Raw genomic sequence first — 9648 nt, 5'->3', positions numbered from 1 at the left:
CCGCGTTCTCGCGGCCTATTCTTTTATCTCGGGAAGTTCCTATTCCCTCTCGCTTTCATCTGTTTCTTTTCCGTTTTTGTAGAGGAAATGTGTCAGTCGTTCCGTCGCGTCGGTGGTATAACCGTTAGCATAGCTGCCTTCCAAGCAGTTGACCCGGGTTCGACTCCCGGCCGACGCAAGTCATTTTTACATACACCGCCACCCTGGAGTTGGGCGTGGCTTAATGGAAAGTTGCAGAAATACCGCGTTCTCGCGGCCTATTCTTTTACCTCGGGAAGTTCCTATTCCCTCTCGCTTTCACCTGTTTCTTTTCCGTTTTTGTAGAGGAAATGTGTCAGTCGTTCCGTCGCGTCGGTGGTATAACGGTTAGCATAGCTGCCTTCCAAGCAGTTGACCCGGGTTCGACTCCCGGCCGACGCAAGTCATTTTTAAATACACCGCCACCCTGGAGTTGGGCGTGGCTTAATGGAAATACCGCGTTCTCGCGGCCTATTCTTTTACCTCGGGAAGTTCCTATTCCCTCTCGCTTTCATCTGTTTCTTTTCCGTTTTTGTAGAGGAAATGTGTCAGTCGTTCCGTCGCGTCGGTGGTATAACGGTTAGCATAGCTGCCTTCCAAGCAGTTGACCCGGGTTCGACTCCCGGCCGACGCAAGTCATTTTTACATACACCGCCACCCTGGAGTTAGGCGTGGCTTAATGGAAAGTTCCGGAAATACCGCGTTCTCGCGGCCTATTCTTTTACCTCAGGAAGTTCCTATTCCCTCTCGCTTTCATCTGTTTCTTTTCCGTTTTTGTAGAGGAAATGTGTCAGTCGTTCCGTCGCGTCGGTGGTATAACGGTTAGCATAGCTGCCTTCCAAGCAGTTGACCCGGGTTCGACTCCCGGCCGACGCAAGTCATTTTTACATACACCGCCACCCTGGAGTTGGGCGTGGCTTAATGGAAAGTTCCGGAAATACCGCGTTCTCGCGGCCTATTCTTTTACCTCGGGAAGTTCCTATTCCCTCTCGCTTTCACCTGTTTCTTTTCCGTTTTTGTAGAGGAAATGTGTCAGTCGTTCCGTCGCGTCGGTGGTATAACGGTTAGCATAGCTGCCTTCCGAGCAGTTGACCCGGGTTCGACTCCCGGCCGACGCAAGTCATTTTTACATACACCGCCACCCTGGAGTTGGGCGTGGCTTAATGGAAAGTTCCGGAAATACCGCGTTCTCGCGGCCTATTCTTTTACCTCGGGAAGTTCCTATTCCCTCTCGCTTTCACCTGTTTCTTTTCCGTTTTTGTAGAGGAAATGTGTCAGTCGTTCCGTCGCGTCGGTGGTATAACGGTTAGCATAGCTGCCTTCCAAGCAGTTGACCCGGGTTCGACTCCCGGCCGACGCAAGTCATTTTTACATACACCGCCACCCTGGAGTTGGGCGTGGCTTAATGGAATGTTCCGGAAATACCGCGTTCTCGCGGCCGATTCTTTTACCTCGGGAAGTTCCTATTCCCTCTCGCTTTTATCTGTTTCTTTTCCGTTTTTGTAGAGGAAATTTGTCAGTCGTTCCGTCGCGTCGGTGGTATAACGGTTAGCATAGCTGCCTTCCAAGCAGTTGACCCGGGTTCGACTCCCGGCCGACGCAAGTCATTTTTACATACACCGCCACCCTGGAGTTGGGCGTGGCTTAATGGAAAGTTCCGGAAATACCTAGTTCTCGCGGACTATTCTTTTACCTCGGGAAGTTCCTATTCCCTCTCGCTTTCACCTGTTTCTTTTCCGTTTTTGTAGAGGAAATGTGTCAGTCGTTCCGTCGCGTCGGTGGTATAACGGTTAGCATAGCTGCCTTCCAAGCAGTTGACCCGGGTTCGACTCCCGGCCGACGCAAGTCATTTTTACATACACCGCCACCCTGGAGTTGGGCGTGGCTTAATGGAAAGTTCCGGAAATACCGCGTTCTCGCGGCCTATTCTTTTACCTCGGGAAGTTCCTATTCCCTCTCGCTTTCATCTGTTTCTTTTCCGTTTTTGTAGAGGAAATGTGTCAGTCGTTCCGTCGCGTCGGTGGTATAACGGTTAGCATAGCTGCCTTCCAAGCAGTTGACCCGGGTTCGACTCCCGGCCGACGCAAGTCATTTTTACATACACCGCCACCCTGGAGTTGGGCGTGGCTTAATGGAACGTTCCGGAAATACCGCGTTCTCGCGGCCTATTCTTTTACCTCGGGAAGTTCCTATTCCCTCTCGCTTTCACCTGTTTCTTTTCCGTTTTTGTAGAGGAAATGTGTCAGTCGTTCCGTCGCGTTGGTGGTATAACGGTTAGCATAGCTGCCTTCCAAGCAGTTGACCCGGGTTCGACTCCCGGCCGACGCAAGTCATTTTTACATACACCGCCACCCTGGAGTTGGGCGTGGCTTAATGGAAAGTTCCGGAAATACCGCGTTCTCGCGGCCTATTCTTTTACCTCGGGAAGTTCCTATTCCCTCTCGCTTTCACCTGTTTCTTTTCCGTTTTTGTAGAGGAAATGTGTCAGTCGTTCCGTCGCGTCGTTGGTATAACGGTTAGCATAGCTGCCTTCCAAGCAGTTGACCCGGGTTCGACTCCCGGCCGACGCAAGTCATTTTTACATACACCGCCACCCTGGAGTTGGGCGTGGCTTAATGGAAAGTTCCGGAAATACCTAGTTCTCGCGGACTATTCTTTTACCTCGGGAAGTTCCTATTCCCTCTCGCTTTCACCTGTTTCTTTTCCGTTTTTGTAGAGGAAATGTGTCAGTCGTTCCGTCGCGTCGGTGGTATAACGGTTAGCATAGCTGCCTTCCAAGCAGTTGACCCGGGTTCGACTCCCGGCCGACGCAAGTCATTTTTACATACACCGCCACCCTGGAGTTGGGCGTGGCTTAATGGAAAGTTCCGGAAATACCGCGTTCTCGCGGCCTATTCTTTTACCTCGGGAAGTTCCTATTCCCTCTCGCTTTCATCTGTTTCTTTTCCGTTTTTGTAGAGGAAATGTGTCAGTCGTTCCGTCGCGTCGGTGGTATAACGGTTAGCATAGCTGCCTTCCAAGCAGTTGACCCGGGTTCGACTCCCGGCCGACGCAAGTCATTTTTACATACACCGCCACCCTGGAGTTGGGCGTGGCTTAATGGAACGTTCCGGAAATACCGCGTTCTCGCGGCCTATTCTTTTACCTCGGGAAGTTCCTATTCCCTCTCGCTTTCACCTGTTTCTTTTCCGTTTTTGTAGAGGAAATGTGTCAGTCGTTCCGTCGCGTTGGTGGTATAACGGTTAGCATAGCTGCCTTCCAAGCAGTTGACCCGGGTTCGACTCCCGGCCGACGCAAGTCATTTTTACATACACCGCCACCCTGGAGTTGGGCGTGGCTTAATGGAAAGTTCCGGAAATACCGCGTTCTCGCGGCCTATTCTTTTACCTCGGGAAGTTCCTATTCCCTCTCGCTTTCATCTGTTTCTTTTCCGTTTTTGTAGAGGAATTGTGTCAGTCGTTCCGTCGCGTCGGTGGTATAACGGTTAGCATAGCTGCCTTCCAAGCAGTTGACCCGGGTTCGTCTCCCGGCCGACGCAAGTCATTTTTACATACACCGCCACCCTGGAGTTGGGCGTGGCTTAATGGAAAGTTCCGGAAATACCGCGTTCTCGCGGCCTATTCTTTTACCTCGGGAAGTTCCTATTCCCTCTCGCTTTCATCTGTTTCTTTTCCGTTTTTGTAGAGGAAATGTGTCAGTCGTTCCGTCGCGTCGGTGGTATAACGGTTAGCATAGCTGCCTTCCAAGCAGTTGACCCGGGTTCGACTCCCGGCCGACGCAAGTCATTTTTACATACACCGCCACCCTGGAGTTGGGCGTGGCTTAATGGAAAGTTCCGGAAATACCGCGTTCTCGCGGCCGATTCTTTTACCTCGGGAAGTTCCTATTCCCTCTCGCTTTCACCTGTTTCTTTTCCGTTTTTGTAGAGGAAATGTGTCAGTCGTTCCGTCGCGTCGGTGGTATAACGGTTAGCATAGCTGCCTTCCAAGCAGTTGACCCGGGTTCGACTCCCGGCATACGCAAGTCATTTTTACAGACACCGCCACCCTGGAGTTGGGCGTGGCTTAATGGAAAGTTCCGGAAATACCGCGTTCTCGCGGCCGATTCTTTTACTTCGGGAAGTTCCTATTCCCTCTCGCTTTCATCTGTTTCTTTTCCGTTTTTGTAGAGGAAATGTGTCAGTCGTTCCGTCGCGTCGGTGGTATAACGGTTAGCATAGCTGCTTTCCAAGCAGTTGACCCGGGTTCGACTCCCGGCCGACGCAAGTCATTTTTACATACACCGCCACCCTGGAGTTGGGCGTGGCTTAATGGAAAGTTCCGGAAATACCGCGTTCTCGCGGCCTATTCTTTTACCTCGGGAAGTTCCTATTCCCTCTCGCTTTCATCTGTTTCTTTTCCGTTTTTGTAGAGGAAATGTGTCAGTCGTTCCGTCGCGTCGTTGGTATAACGGTTAGCATAGCTGCCTTCCAAGCAGTTGACCCGGGTTCGACTCCCGGCCGACGCAAGTCATTTTTACATACACCGCCACCCTGGAGTTGGGCGTGGCTTAATGGAAAGTTCCGGAAATACCGCGTTCTCGCGGCCTATTCTTTTACCTCGGGAAGTTCCTATTCCCTCTCGCTTTCACCTGTTTCTTTTCCGTTTTTGTAGAGGAAATGTGTCAGTCGTTCCGTCGCGTCGGTGGTATAACGGTTAGCATAGCTGCCTTCCAAGCAGTTGACCCGGGTTCGACTCCCGGCCGACGCAAGTCATTTTTACATACACCGCCACCCTGGAGTTGGGCGTGGCTTAATGGAATGTTCCGGAAATACCGCGTTCTCGCGGCCGATTCTTTTACCTCGGGAAGTTCCTATTCCCTCTCGCTTTCATCTGTTTCTTTTCCGTTTTTGTAGAGGAAATTTGTCAGTCGTTCCGTCGCGTCGGTGGTATAACGGTTAGCATAGCTGCCTTCCAAGCAGTTGACCCGGGTTCGACTCCCGGCCGACGCAAGTCATTTTTACATACACCGCCACCCTGGAGTTGGGCGTGGCTTAATGGAAAGTTCCGGAAATACCGCGTTCTCGCGGCCTATTCTTTTACCTCGGGAAGTTCCTATTCCCTCTCGCTTTCATCTGTTTCTTTTCCGTTTTTGTAGAGGAAATGCGTCAGTCGTTCCGTCGCGTCGGTGGTATAACGGTTAGCATAGCTACCTTCCAAGCAGTTGACCCGGGTTCGACTCCCGGCCGACGCAAGTCATTTTTACATACACCGCCACCCTGGAGTTGGGCGTGGCTTAATGGAACGTTCCGGAAATACCGCGTTCTCGCGGCCTATTCTTTTACCTCGGGAAGTTCCTATTCCCTCTCGCTTTCACCTGTTTCTTTTCCGTTTTTGTAGAGGAAATGTGTCAGTCGTTCCGTCGCGTCGGTGGTATAACGGTTAGCATAGCTGCCTTCCAAGCAGTTGACCCGGGTTCGACTCCCGGCCGACGCAAGTCATTTTTACATACACCGCCACCCTGGAGTTGGGCGTGGCTTAATGGAAAGTTCCGGAAATACCGCGTTCTCGCGGCCTATTCTTTTACCTCGGGAAGTTCCTATTCCCTCTCGCTTTCATCTGTTTCTTTTCCGTTTTTGTAGAGGAATTGTGTCAGTCGTTCCGTCGCGTCGGTGGTATAACGGTTAGCATAGCTGCCTTCCAAGCAGTTGACCCGGGTTCGTCTCCCGGCCGACGCAAGTCATTTTTACATACACCGCCACCCTGGAGTTGGGCGTGGCTTAATGGAAAGTTCCGGAAATACCGCGTTCTCGCGGCCTATTCTTTTACCTCGGGAAGTTCCTATTCCCTCTCGCTTTCATCTGTTTCTTTTCCGTTTTTGTAGAGGAAATGTGTCAGTCGTTCCGTCGCGTCGGTGGTATAACGGTTAGCATAGCTGCCTTCCAAGCAGTTGACCCGGGTTCGACTCCCGGCCGACGCAAGTCATTTTTACATACACCGCCACCCTGGAGTTGGGCGTGGCTTAATGGAAAGTTCCGGAAATACCGCGTTCTCGCGGCCTATTCTTTTACCTCGGGAAGTTCCTATTCCCTCTCGCTTTCATCTGTTTCTTTTCCGTTTTTGTAGAGGAAATGTGTCAGTCGTTCCGTCGCGTCGTTGGTATAACGGTTAGCATAGCTGCCTTCCTAGCAGTTGACCCGGGTTCGACTCCCGGCCGACGCAAGTCATTTTTACATACACCGCCACCCTGGAGTTGGGCGTGGCTTAATGGAAAGTTCCGGAAATACCGCGTTCTCGCGGCCTATTCTTTTACCTCGGGAAGTTCCTATTCCCTCTCGCTTTCACCTGTTTCTTTTCCGTTTTTGTAGAGGAAATGTGTCAGTCGTTCCGTCGCGTCGGTGGTATAACGGTTAGCATAGCTGCCTTCCAAGCAGTTGACCCGGGTTCGACTCCCGGCCGACGCAAGTCATTTTTACATACACCGCCACCCTGGAGTTGGGCGTGGCTTAATGGAATGTTCCGGAAATACCGCGTTCTCGCGGCCGATTCTTTTACCTCGGGAAGTTCCTATTCCCTCTCGCTTTCATCTGTTTCTTTTCCGTTTTTGTAGAGGAAATTTGTCAGTCGTTCCGTCGCGTCGGTGGTATAACGGTTAGCATAGCTGCCTTCCAAGCAGTTGACCCGGGTTCGACTCCCGGCCGACGCAAGTCATTTTTACATACACCGCCACCCTGGAGTTGGGCGTGGCTTAATGGAAAGTTCCGGAAATACCGCGTTCTCGCGGCCTATTCTTTTACCTCGGGAAGTTCCTATTCCCTCTCGCTTTCATCTGTTTCTTTTCCGTTTTTGTAGAGGAAATGCGTCAGTCGTTCCGTCGCGTCGGTGGTATAACGGTTAGCATAGCTGCCTTCCAAGCAGTTGACCCGGGTTCGACTCCCGGCCGACGCAAGTCATTTTTACATACACCGCCACCCTGGAGTTGGGCGTGGCTTAATGGAACGTTCCGGAAATACCGCGTTCTCGCGGCCTATTCTTTTACCTCGGGAAGTTCCTATTCCCTCTCGCTTTCACCTGTTTCTTTTCCGTTTTTGTAGAGGAAATGTGTCAGTCGTTCCGTCGCGTCGGTGGTATAACGGTTAGCATAGCTGCCTTCCAAGCAGTTGACCCGGGTTCGACTCCCGGCCGACGCAAGTCATTTTTACATACACCGCCACCCTGGAGTTGGGCGTGGCTTAATGGAAAGTTCCGGAAATACCGCGTTCTCGCGGCCTATTCTTTTACCTCGGGAAGTTCCTATTCCCTCTCGCTTTCATCTGTTTCTTTTCCGTTTTTGTAGAGGAATTGTGTCAGTCGTTCCGTCGCGTCGGTGGTATAACGGTTAGCATAGCTGCCTTCCAAGCAGTTGACCCGGGTTCGTCTCCCGGCCGACGCAAGTCATTTTTACATACACCGCCACCCTGGAGTTGGGCGTGGCTTAATGGAAAGTTCCGGAAATACCGCGTTCTCGCGGCCTATTCTTTTACCTCGGGAAGTTCCTATTCCCTCTCGCTTTCATCTGTTTCTTTTCCGTTTTTGTAGAGGAAATGTGTCAGTCGTTCCGTCGCGTCGGTGGTATAACGGTTAGCATAGCTGCCTTCCAAGCAGTTGACCCGGGTTCGACTCCCGGCCGACGCAAGTCATTTTTACATACACCGCCACCCTGGAGTTGGGCGTGGCTTAATGGAAAGTTCCGGAAATACCGCGTTCTCGCGGCCGATTCTTTTACCTCGGGAAGTTCCTATTCCCTCTCGCTTTCACCTGTTTCTTTTCCGTTTTTGTAGAGGAAATGTGTCAGTCGTTCCGTCGCGTCGGTGGTATAACGGTTAGCATAGCTGCCTTCCAAGCAGTTGACCCGGGTTCGACTCCCGGCATACGCAAGTCATTTTTACAGACACCGCCACCCTGGAGTTGGGCGTGGCTTAATGGAAAGTTCCGGAAATACCGCGTTCTCGCGGCCGATTCTTTTACTTCGGGAAGTTCCTATTCCCTCTCGCTTTCACCTGTTTCTTTTCCGTTTTTGTAGAGGAAATGTGTCAGTCGTTCCGTCGCGTCGGTGGTATAACGGTTAGCATAGCTGCCTTCCAAGCAGTTGACCCGGGTTCGACTCCCGGCCGACGCAAGTCATTTTTACATACACCGCCACCCTGGAGTTGGGCGTGGCTTAATTGAAAGTTCCGGAAATACCGCGTTCTCGCGGCCTATTCTTTTACCTCGGGAAGTTCCTATTCCCTCTCGCTTTCATCTGTTTCTTTTCCGTTTTTGTAGAGGAAATGTGTCAGTCGTTCCGTCGCGTCGTTGGTATAACGGTTAGCATAGCTGCCTTCCAAGCAGTTGACCCGGGTTCGACTCCCGGCCGACGCAAGTCATTTTTACATACACCGCCACCCTGGAGTTGGGCGTGGCTTAATGGAAAGTTCCGGAAATACCGCGTTCTCGCGGCCTATTCTTTTACCTCGGGAAGTTCCTATTCCCTCTCGCTTTCACCTGTTTCTTTTCCGTTTTTGTAGAGGAAATGTGTCAGTCGTTCCGTCGCGTCGGTGGTATAACGGTTAGCATAGCTGCCTTCCAAGCAGTTGACCCGGGTTCGACTCCCGGCCGACGCAAGTCATTTTTACATACACCGCCACCCTGGAGTTGGGCGTGGCTTAATGGAAAGTTCCGGAAATACCGCGTTCTCGCGGCCTATTCTTTTACCTCGGGAAGTTCCTATTCCCTCTCGCTTTCACCTGTTTCTTTTCCGTTTTTGTAGAGGAAATGTGTCAGTCGTTCCGTCGCGTCGGTGGTATAACGGTTAGCATAGCTGCCTTCCAAGCAGTTGACCCGGTTTCGACTCCCGGCCGACGCAAGTCATTTTTACATACACCGCCACCCTGGAGTTGGGCGTGGCTTAATGGAAAGTTCCGGAAATACCGCGTTCTCGCGGCCTATTCTTTAACCTCGGGAAGTTCCTATTCGCTCTCGCTTTCACCTGTTTCTTTTCCGTTTTTGAAGAGGAAATGTGTCAGTCGTTCCGTCGCGTCGGCGGTATAACGGTTAGCATAGCTGCCTTCCAAGCAGTTGACCCGGGTTCGACTCCCGGCCGACGCAAGTCATTTTTACATACACCGCCACCCTGGAGTTGGGCGTGGCTTAATGGAAAGTTCCGGAAATACCGCGTTCTCGCGGCCTATTCTTTTACCTCGGGAAGTTCCTATTCCCTCTAGCTTTCATCTGTTTCTTTTCCGTTTTTGTAGAGGAAATGTGTCAGTCGTTCCGTCGCGTCGGTGGTATAACGGTTAGCATAGCTGCTTTCCAAGCAGTTGACCCGGGTTCGACTCCCGGCCGACGCAAGTCATTTTTACATACACCGCCACCCTGGAGTTGGGCGTGGCTTAATGGAAAGTTCCGGAAATACCGCGTTCTCGCGGCCGATTCTTTTACCTCGGGAAGTTCCTATTCCCTCTCGCTTTCATCTGTTTCTTTTCCGTTTTTGTAGAGGAAATGTGTCAGACGTTCCGTCGCGTCGGTGGTATAACGGTTAGCATAGCTGCCTTCCAAGCAGTTGACCCGGGTTCGACTCCCGGCCGACGCAAGTCATTTTTACATACACCGCCACCCTGGAGTTGGGCGTGGC

At 51.7% G+C, this 9648-nt stretch overlaps 37 non-coding genes across 37 annotated transcripts; all 37 read left to right on the top strand.

The window, feature by feature from the left end:
• Positions 1-106: 106 nt before the first annotated feature.
• Positions 107-178, top strand: Trnag-ucc (transfer RNA glycine (anticodon UCC)). Its single transcript has one exon. It is a non-coding gene; the product is annotated as a tRNA-Gly (tRNA).
• A 170-nt stretch (positions 179-348) lies between these two features.
• On the top strand, positions 349-420 carry Trnag-ucc (transfer RNA glycine (anticodon UCC)). The gene has a single exon. It is a non-coding gene; the product is annotated as a tRNA-Gly (tRNA).
• Positions 421-580: 160 nt separating this feature from the next.
• Trnag-ucc (transfer RNA glycine (anticodon UCC)) lies at positions 581-652 on the top strand. The gene has a single exon. It is a non-coding gene; the product is annotated as a tRNA-Gly (tRNA).
• A 170-nt stretch (positions 653-822) lies between these two features.
• Trnag-ucc (transfer RNA glycine (anticodon UCC)) lies at positions 823-894 on the top strand. The gene has a single exon. It is a non-coding gene; the product is annotated as a tRNA-Gly (tRNA).
• Positions 895-1064: 170 nt separating this feature from the next.
• On the top strand, positions 1065-1136 carry Trnag-ucc (transfer RNA glycine (anticodon UCC)). The gene has a single exon. It is a non-coding gene; the product is annotated as a tRNA-Gly (tRNA).
• A 170-nt stretch (positions 1137-1306) lies between these two features.
• Trnag-ucc (transfer RNA glycine (anticodon UCC)) lies at positions 1307-1378 on the top strand. Its single transcript has one exon. It is a non-coding gene; the product is annotated as a tRNA-Gly (tRNA).
• Positions 1379-1548: 170 nt separating this feature from the next.
• Trnag-ucc (transfer RNA glycine (anticodon UCC)) lies at positions 1549-1620 on the top strand. Its single transcript has one exon. It is a non-coding gene; the product is annotated as a tRNA-Gly (tRNA).
• A 170-nt stretch (positions 1621-1790) lies between these two features.
• On the top strand, positions 1791-1862 carry Trnag-ucc (transfer RNA glycine (anticodon UCC)). Its single transcript has one exon. It is a non-coding gene; the product is annotated as a tRNA-Gly (tRNA).
• Positions 1863-2032: 170 nt separating this feature from the next.
• Positions 2033-2104, top strand: Trnag-ucc (transfer RNA glycine (anticodon UCC)). The gene has a single exon. It is a non-coding gene; the product is annotated as a tRNA-Gly (tRNA).
• A 170-nt stretch (positions 2105-2274) lies between these two features.
• On the top strand, positions 2275-2346 carry Trnag-ucc (transfer RNA glycine (anticodon UCC)). Its single transcript has one exon. It is a non-coding gene; the product is annotated as a tRNA-Gly (tRNA).
• A 170-nt stretch (positions 2347-2516) lies between these two features.
• Trnag-ucc (transfer RNA glycine (anticodon UCC)) lies at positions 2517-2588 on the top strand. Its single transcript has one exon. It is a non-coding gene; the product is annotated as a tRNA-Gly (tRNA).
• A 170-nt stretch (positions 2589-2758) lies between these two features.
• Trnag-ucc (transfer RNA glycine (anticodon UCC)) lies at positions 2759-2830 on the top strand. Its single transcript has one exon. It is a non-coding gene; the product is annotated as a tRNA-Gly (tRNA).
• Positions 2831-3000: 170 nt separating this feature from the next.
• On the top strand, positions 3001-3072 carry Trnag-ucc (transfer RNA glycine (anticodon UCC)). Its single transcript has one exon. It is a non-coding gene; the product is annotated as a tRNA-Gly (tRNA).
• Positions 3073-3242: 170 nt separating this feature from the next.
• Positions 3243-3314, top strand: Trnag-ucc (transfer RNA glycine (anticodon UCC)). Its single transcript has one exon. It is a non-coding gene; the product is annotated as a tRNA-Gly (tRNA).
• A 170-nt stretch (positions 3315-3484) lies between these two features.
• Positions 3485-3556, top strand: Trnag-ucc (transfer RNA glycine (anticodon UCC)). The gene has a single exon. It is a non-coding gene; the product is annotated as a tRNA-Gly (tRNA).
• Positions 3557-3726: 170 nt separating this feature from the next.
• Positions 3727-3798, top strand: Trnag-ucc (transfer RNA glycine (anticodon UCC)). The gene has a single exon. It is a non-coding gene; the product is annotated as a tRNA-Gly (tRNA).
• Positions 3799-4210: 412 nt separating this feature from the next.
• On the top strand, positions 4211-4282 carry Trnag-ucc (transfer RNA glycine (anticodon UCC)). The gene has a single exon. It is a non-coding gene; the product is annotated as a tRNA-Gly (tRNA).
• A 170-nt stretch (positions 4283-4452) lies between these two features.
• Positions 4453-4524, top strand: Trnag-ucc (transfer RNA glycine (anticodon UCC)). The gene has a single exon. It is a non-coding gene; the product is annotated as a tRNA-Gly (tRNA).
• Positions 4525-4694: 170 nt separating this feature from the next.
• On the top strand, positions 4695-4766 carry Trnag-ucc (transfer RNA glycine (anticodon UCC)). Its single transcript has one exon. It is a non-coding gene; the product is annotated as a tRNA-Gly (tRNA).
• Positions 4767-4936: 170 nt separating this feature from the next.
• Trnag-ucc (transfer RNA glycine (anticodon UCC)) lies at positions 4937-5008 on the top strand. Its single transcript has one exon. It is a non-coding gene; the product is annotated as a tRNA-Gly (tRNA).
• A 170-nt stretch (positions 5009-5178) lies between these two features.
• Positions 5179-5250, top strand: Trnag-ucc (transfer RNA glycine (anticodon UCC)). Its single transcript has one exon. It is a non-coding gene; the product is annotated as a tRNA-Gly (tRNA).
• Positions 5251-5420: 170 nt separating this feature from the next.
• Positions 5421-5492, top strand: Trnag-ucc (transfer RNA glycine (anticodon UCC)). Its single transcript has one exon. It is a non-coding gene; the product is annotated as a tRNA-Gly (tRNA).
• Positions 5493-5662: 170 nt separating this feature from the next.
• Positions 5663-5734, top strand: Trnag-ucc (transfer RNA glycine (anticodon UCC)). Its single transcript has one exon. It is a non-coding gene; the product is annotated as a tRNA-Gly (tRNA).
• A 170-nt stretch (positions 5735-5904) lies between these two features.
• On the top strand, positions 5905-5976 carry Trnag-ucc (transfer RNA glycine (anticodon UCC)). The gene has a single exon. It is a non-coding gene; the product is annotated as a tRNA-Gly (tRNA).
• Positions 5977-6388: 412 nt separating this feature from the next.
• Trnag-ucc (transfer RNA glycine (anticodon UCC)) lies at positions 6389-6460 on the top strand. The gene has a single exon. It is a non-coding gene; the product is annotated as a tRNA-Gly (tRNA).
• Positions 6461-6630: 170 nt separating this feature from the next.
• Positions 6631-6702, top strand: Trnag-ucc (transfer RNA glycine (anticodon UCC)). The gene has a single exon. It is a non-coding gene; the product is annotated as a tRNA-Gly (tRNA).
• A 170-nt stretch (positions 6703-6872) lies between these two features.
• On the top strand, positions 6873-6944 carry Trnag-ucc (transfer RNA glycine (anticodon UCC)). Its single transcript has one exon. It is a non-coding gene; the product is annotated as a tRNA-Gly (tRNA).
• A 170-nt stretch (positions 6945-7114) lies between these two features.
• Positions 7115-7186, top strand: Trnag-ucc (transfer RNA glycine (anticodon UCC)). Its single transcript has one exon. It is a non-coding gene; the product is annotated as a tRNA-Gly (tRNA).
• A 170-nt stretch (positions 7187-7356) lies between these two features.
• On the top strand, positions 7357-7428 carry Trnag-ucc (transfer RNA glycine (anticodon UCC)). Its single transcript has one exon. It is a non-coding gene; the product is annotated as a tRNA-Gly (tRNA).
• Positions 7429-7598: 170 nt separating this feature from the next.
• Positions 7599-7670, top strand: Trnag-ucc (transfer RNA glycine (anticodon UCC)). Its single transcript has one exon. It is a non-coding gene; the product is annotated as a tRNA-Gly (tRNA).
• A 412-nt stretch (positions 7671-8082) lies between these two features.
• On the top strand, positions 8083-8154 carry Trnag-ucc (transfer RNA glycine (anticodon UCC)). The gene has a single exon. It is a non-coding gene; the product is annotated as a tRNA-Gly (tRNA).
• Positions 8155-8324: 170 nt separating this feature from the next.
• On the top strand, positions 8325-8396 carry Trnag-ucc (transfer RNA glycine (anticodon UCC)). The gene has a single exon. It is a non-coding gene; the product is annotated as a tRNA-Gly (tRNA).
• A 170-nt stretch (positions 8397-8566) lies between these two features.
• Positions 8567-8638, top strand: Trnag-ucc (transfer RNA glycine (anticodon UCC)). The gene has a single exon. It is a non-coding gene; the product is annotated as a tRNA-Gly (tRNA).
• A 170-nt stretch (positions 8639-8808) lies between these two features.
• Positions 8809-8880, top strand: Trnag-ucc (transfer RNA glycine (anticodon UCC)). Its single transcript has one exon. It is a non-coding gene; the product is annotated as a tRNA-Gly (tRNA).
• Positions 8881-9050: 170 nt separating this feature from the next.
• Trnag-ucc (transfer RNA glycine (anticodon UCC)) lies at positions 9051-9122 on the top strand. Its single transcript has one exon. It is a non-coding gene; the product is annotated as a tRNA-Gly (tRNA).
• Positions 9123-9292: 170 nt separating this feature from the next.
• On the top strand, positions 9293-9364 carry Trnag-ucc (transfer RNA glycine (anticodon UCC)). The gene has a single exon. It is a non-coding gene; the product is annotated as a tRNA-Gly (tRNA).
• Positions 9365-9534: 170 nt separating this feature from the next.
• Trnag-ucc (transfer RNA glycine (anticodon UCC)) lies at positions 9535-9606 on the top strand. The gene has a single exon. It is a non-coding gene; the product is annotated as a tRNA-Gly (tRNA).
• The last annotated feature ends 42 nt before the right edge of the window (positions 9607-9648 follow it).

Source organism: Argiope bruennichi, chromosome 4 (genome assembly GCF_947563725.1).
Source record: "Argiope bruennichi chromosome 4, qqArgBrue1.1, whole genome shotgun sequence".
Taxonomy (NCBI): Eukaryota; Metazoa; Arthropoda; class Arachnida; order Araneae; family Araneidae; genus Argiope; species Argiope bruennichi.
The sequence above is the reverse complement of the archived record's forward strand: the minus strand, read 5'-3'. Positions and strand labels throughout refer to the sequence as shown.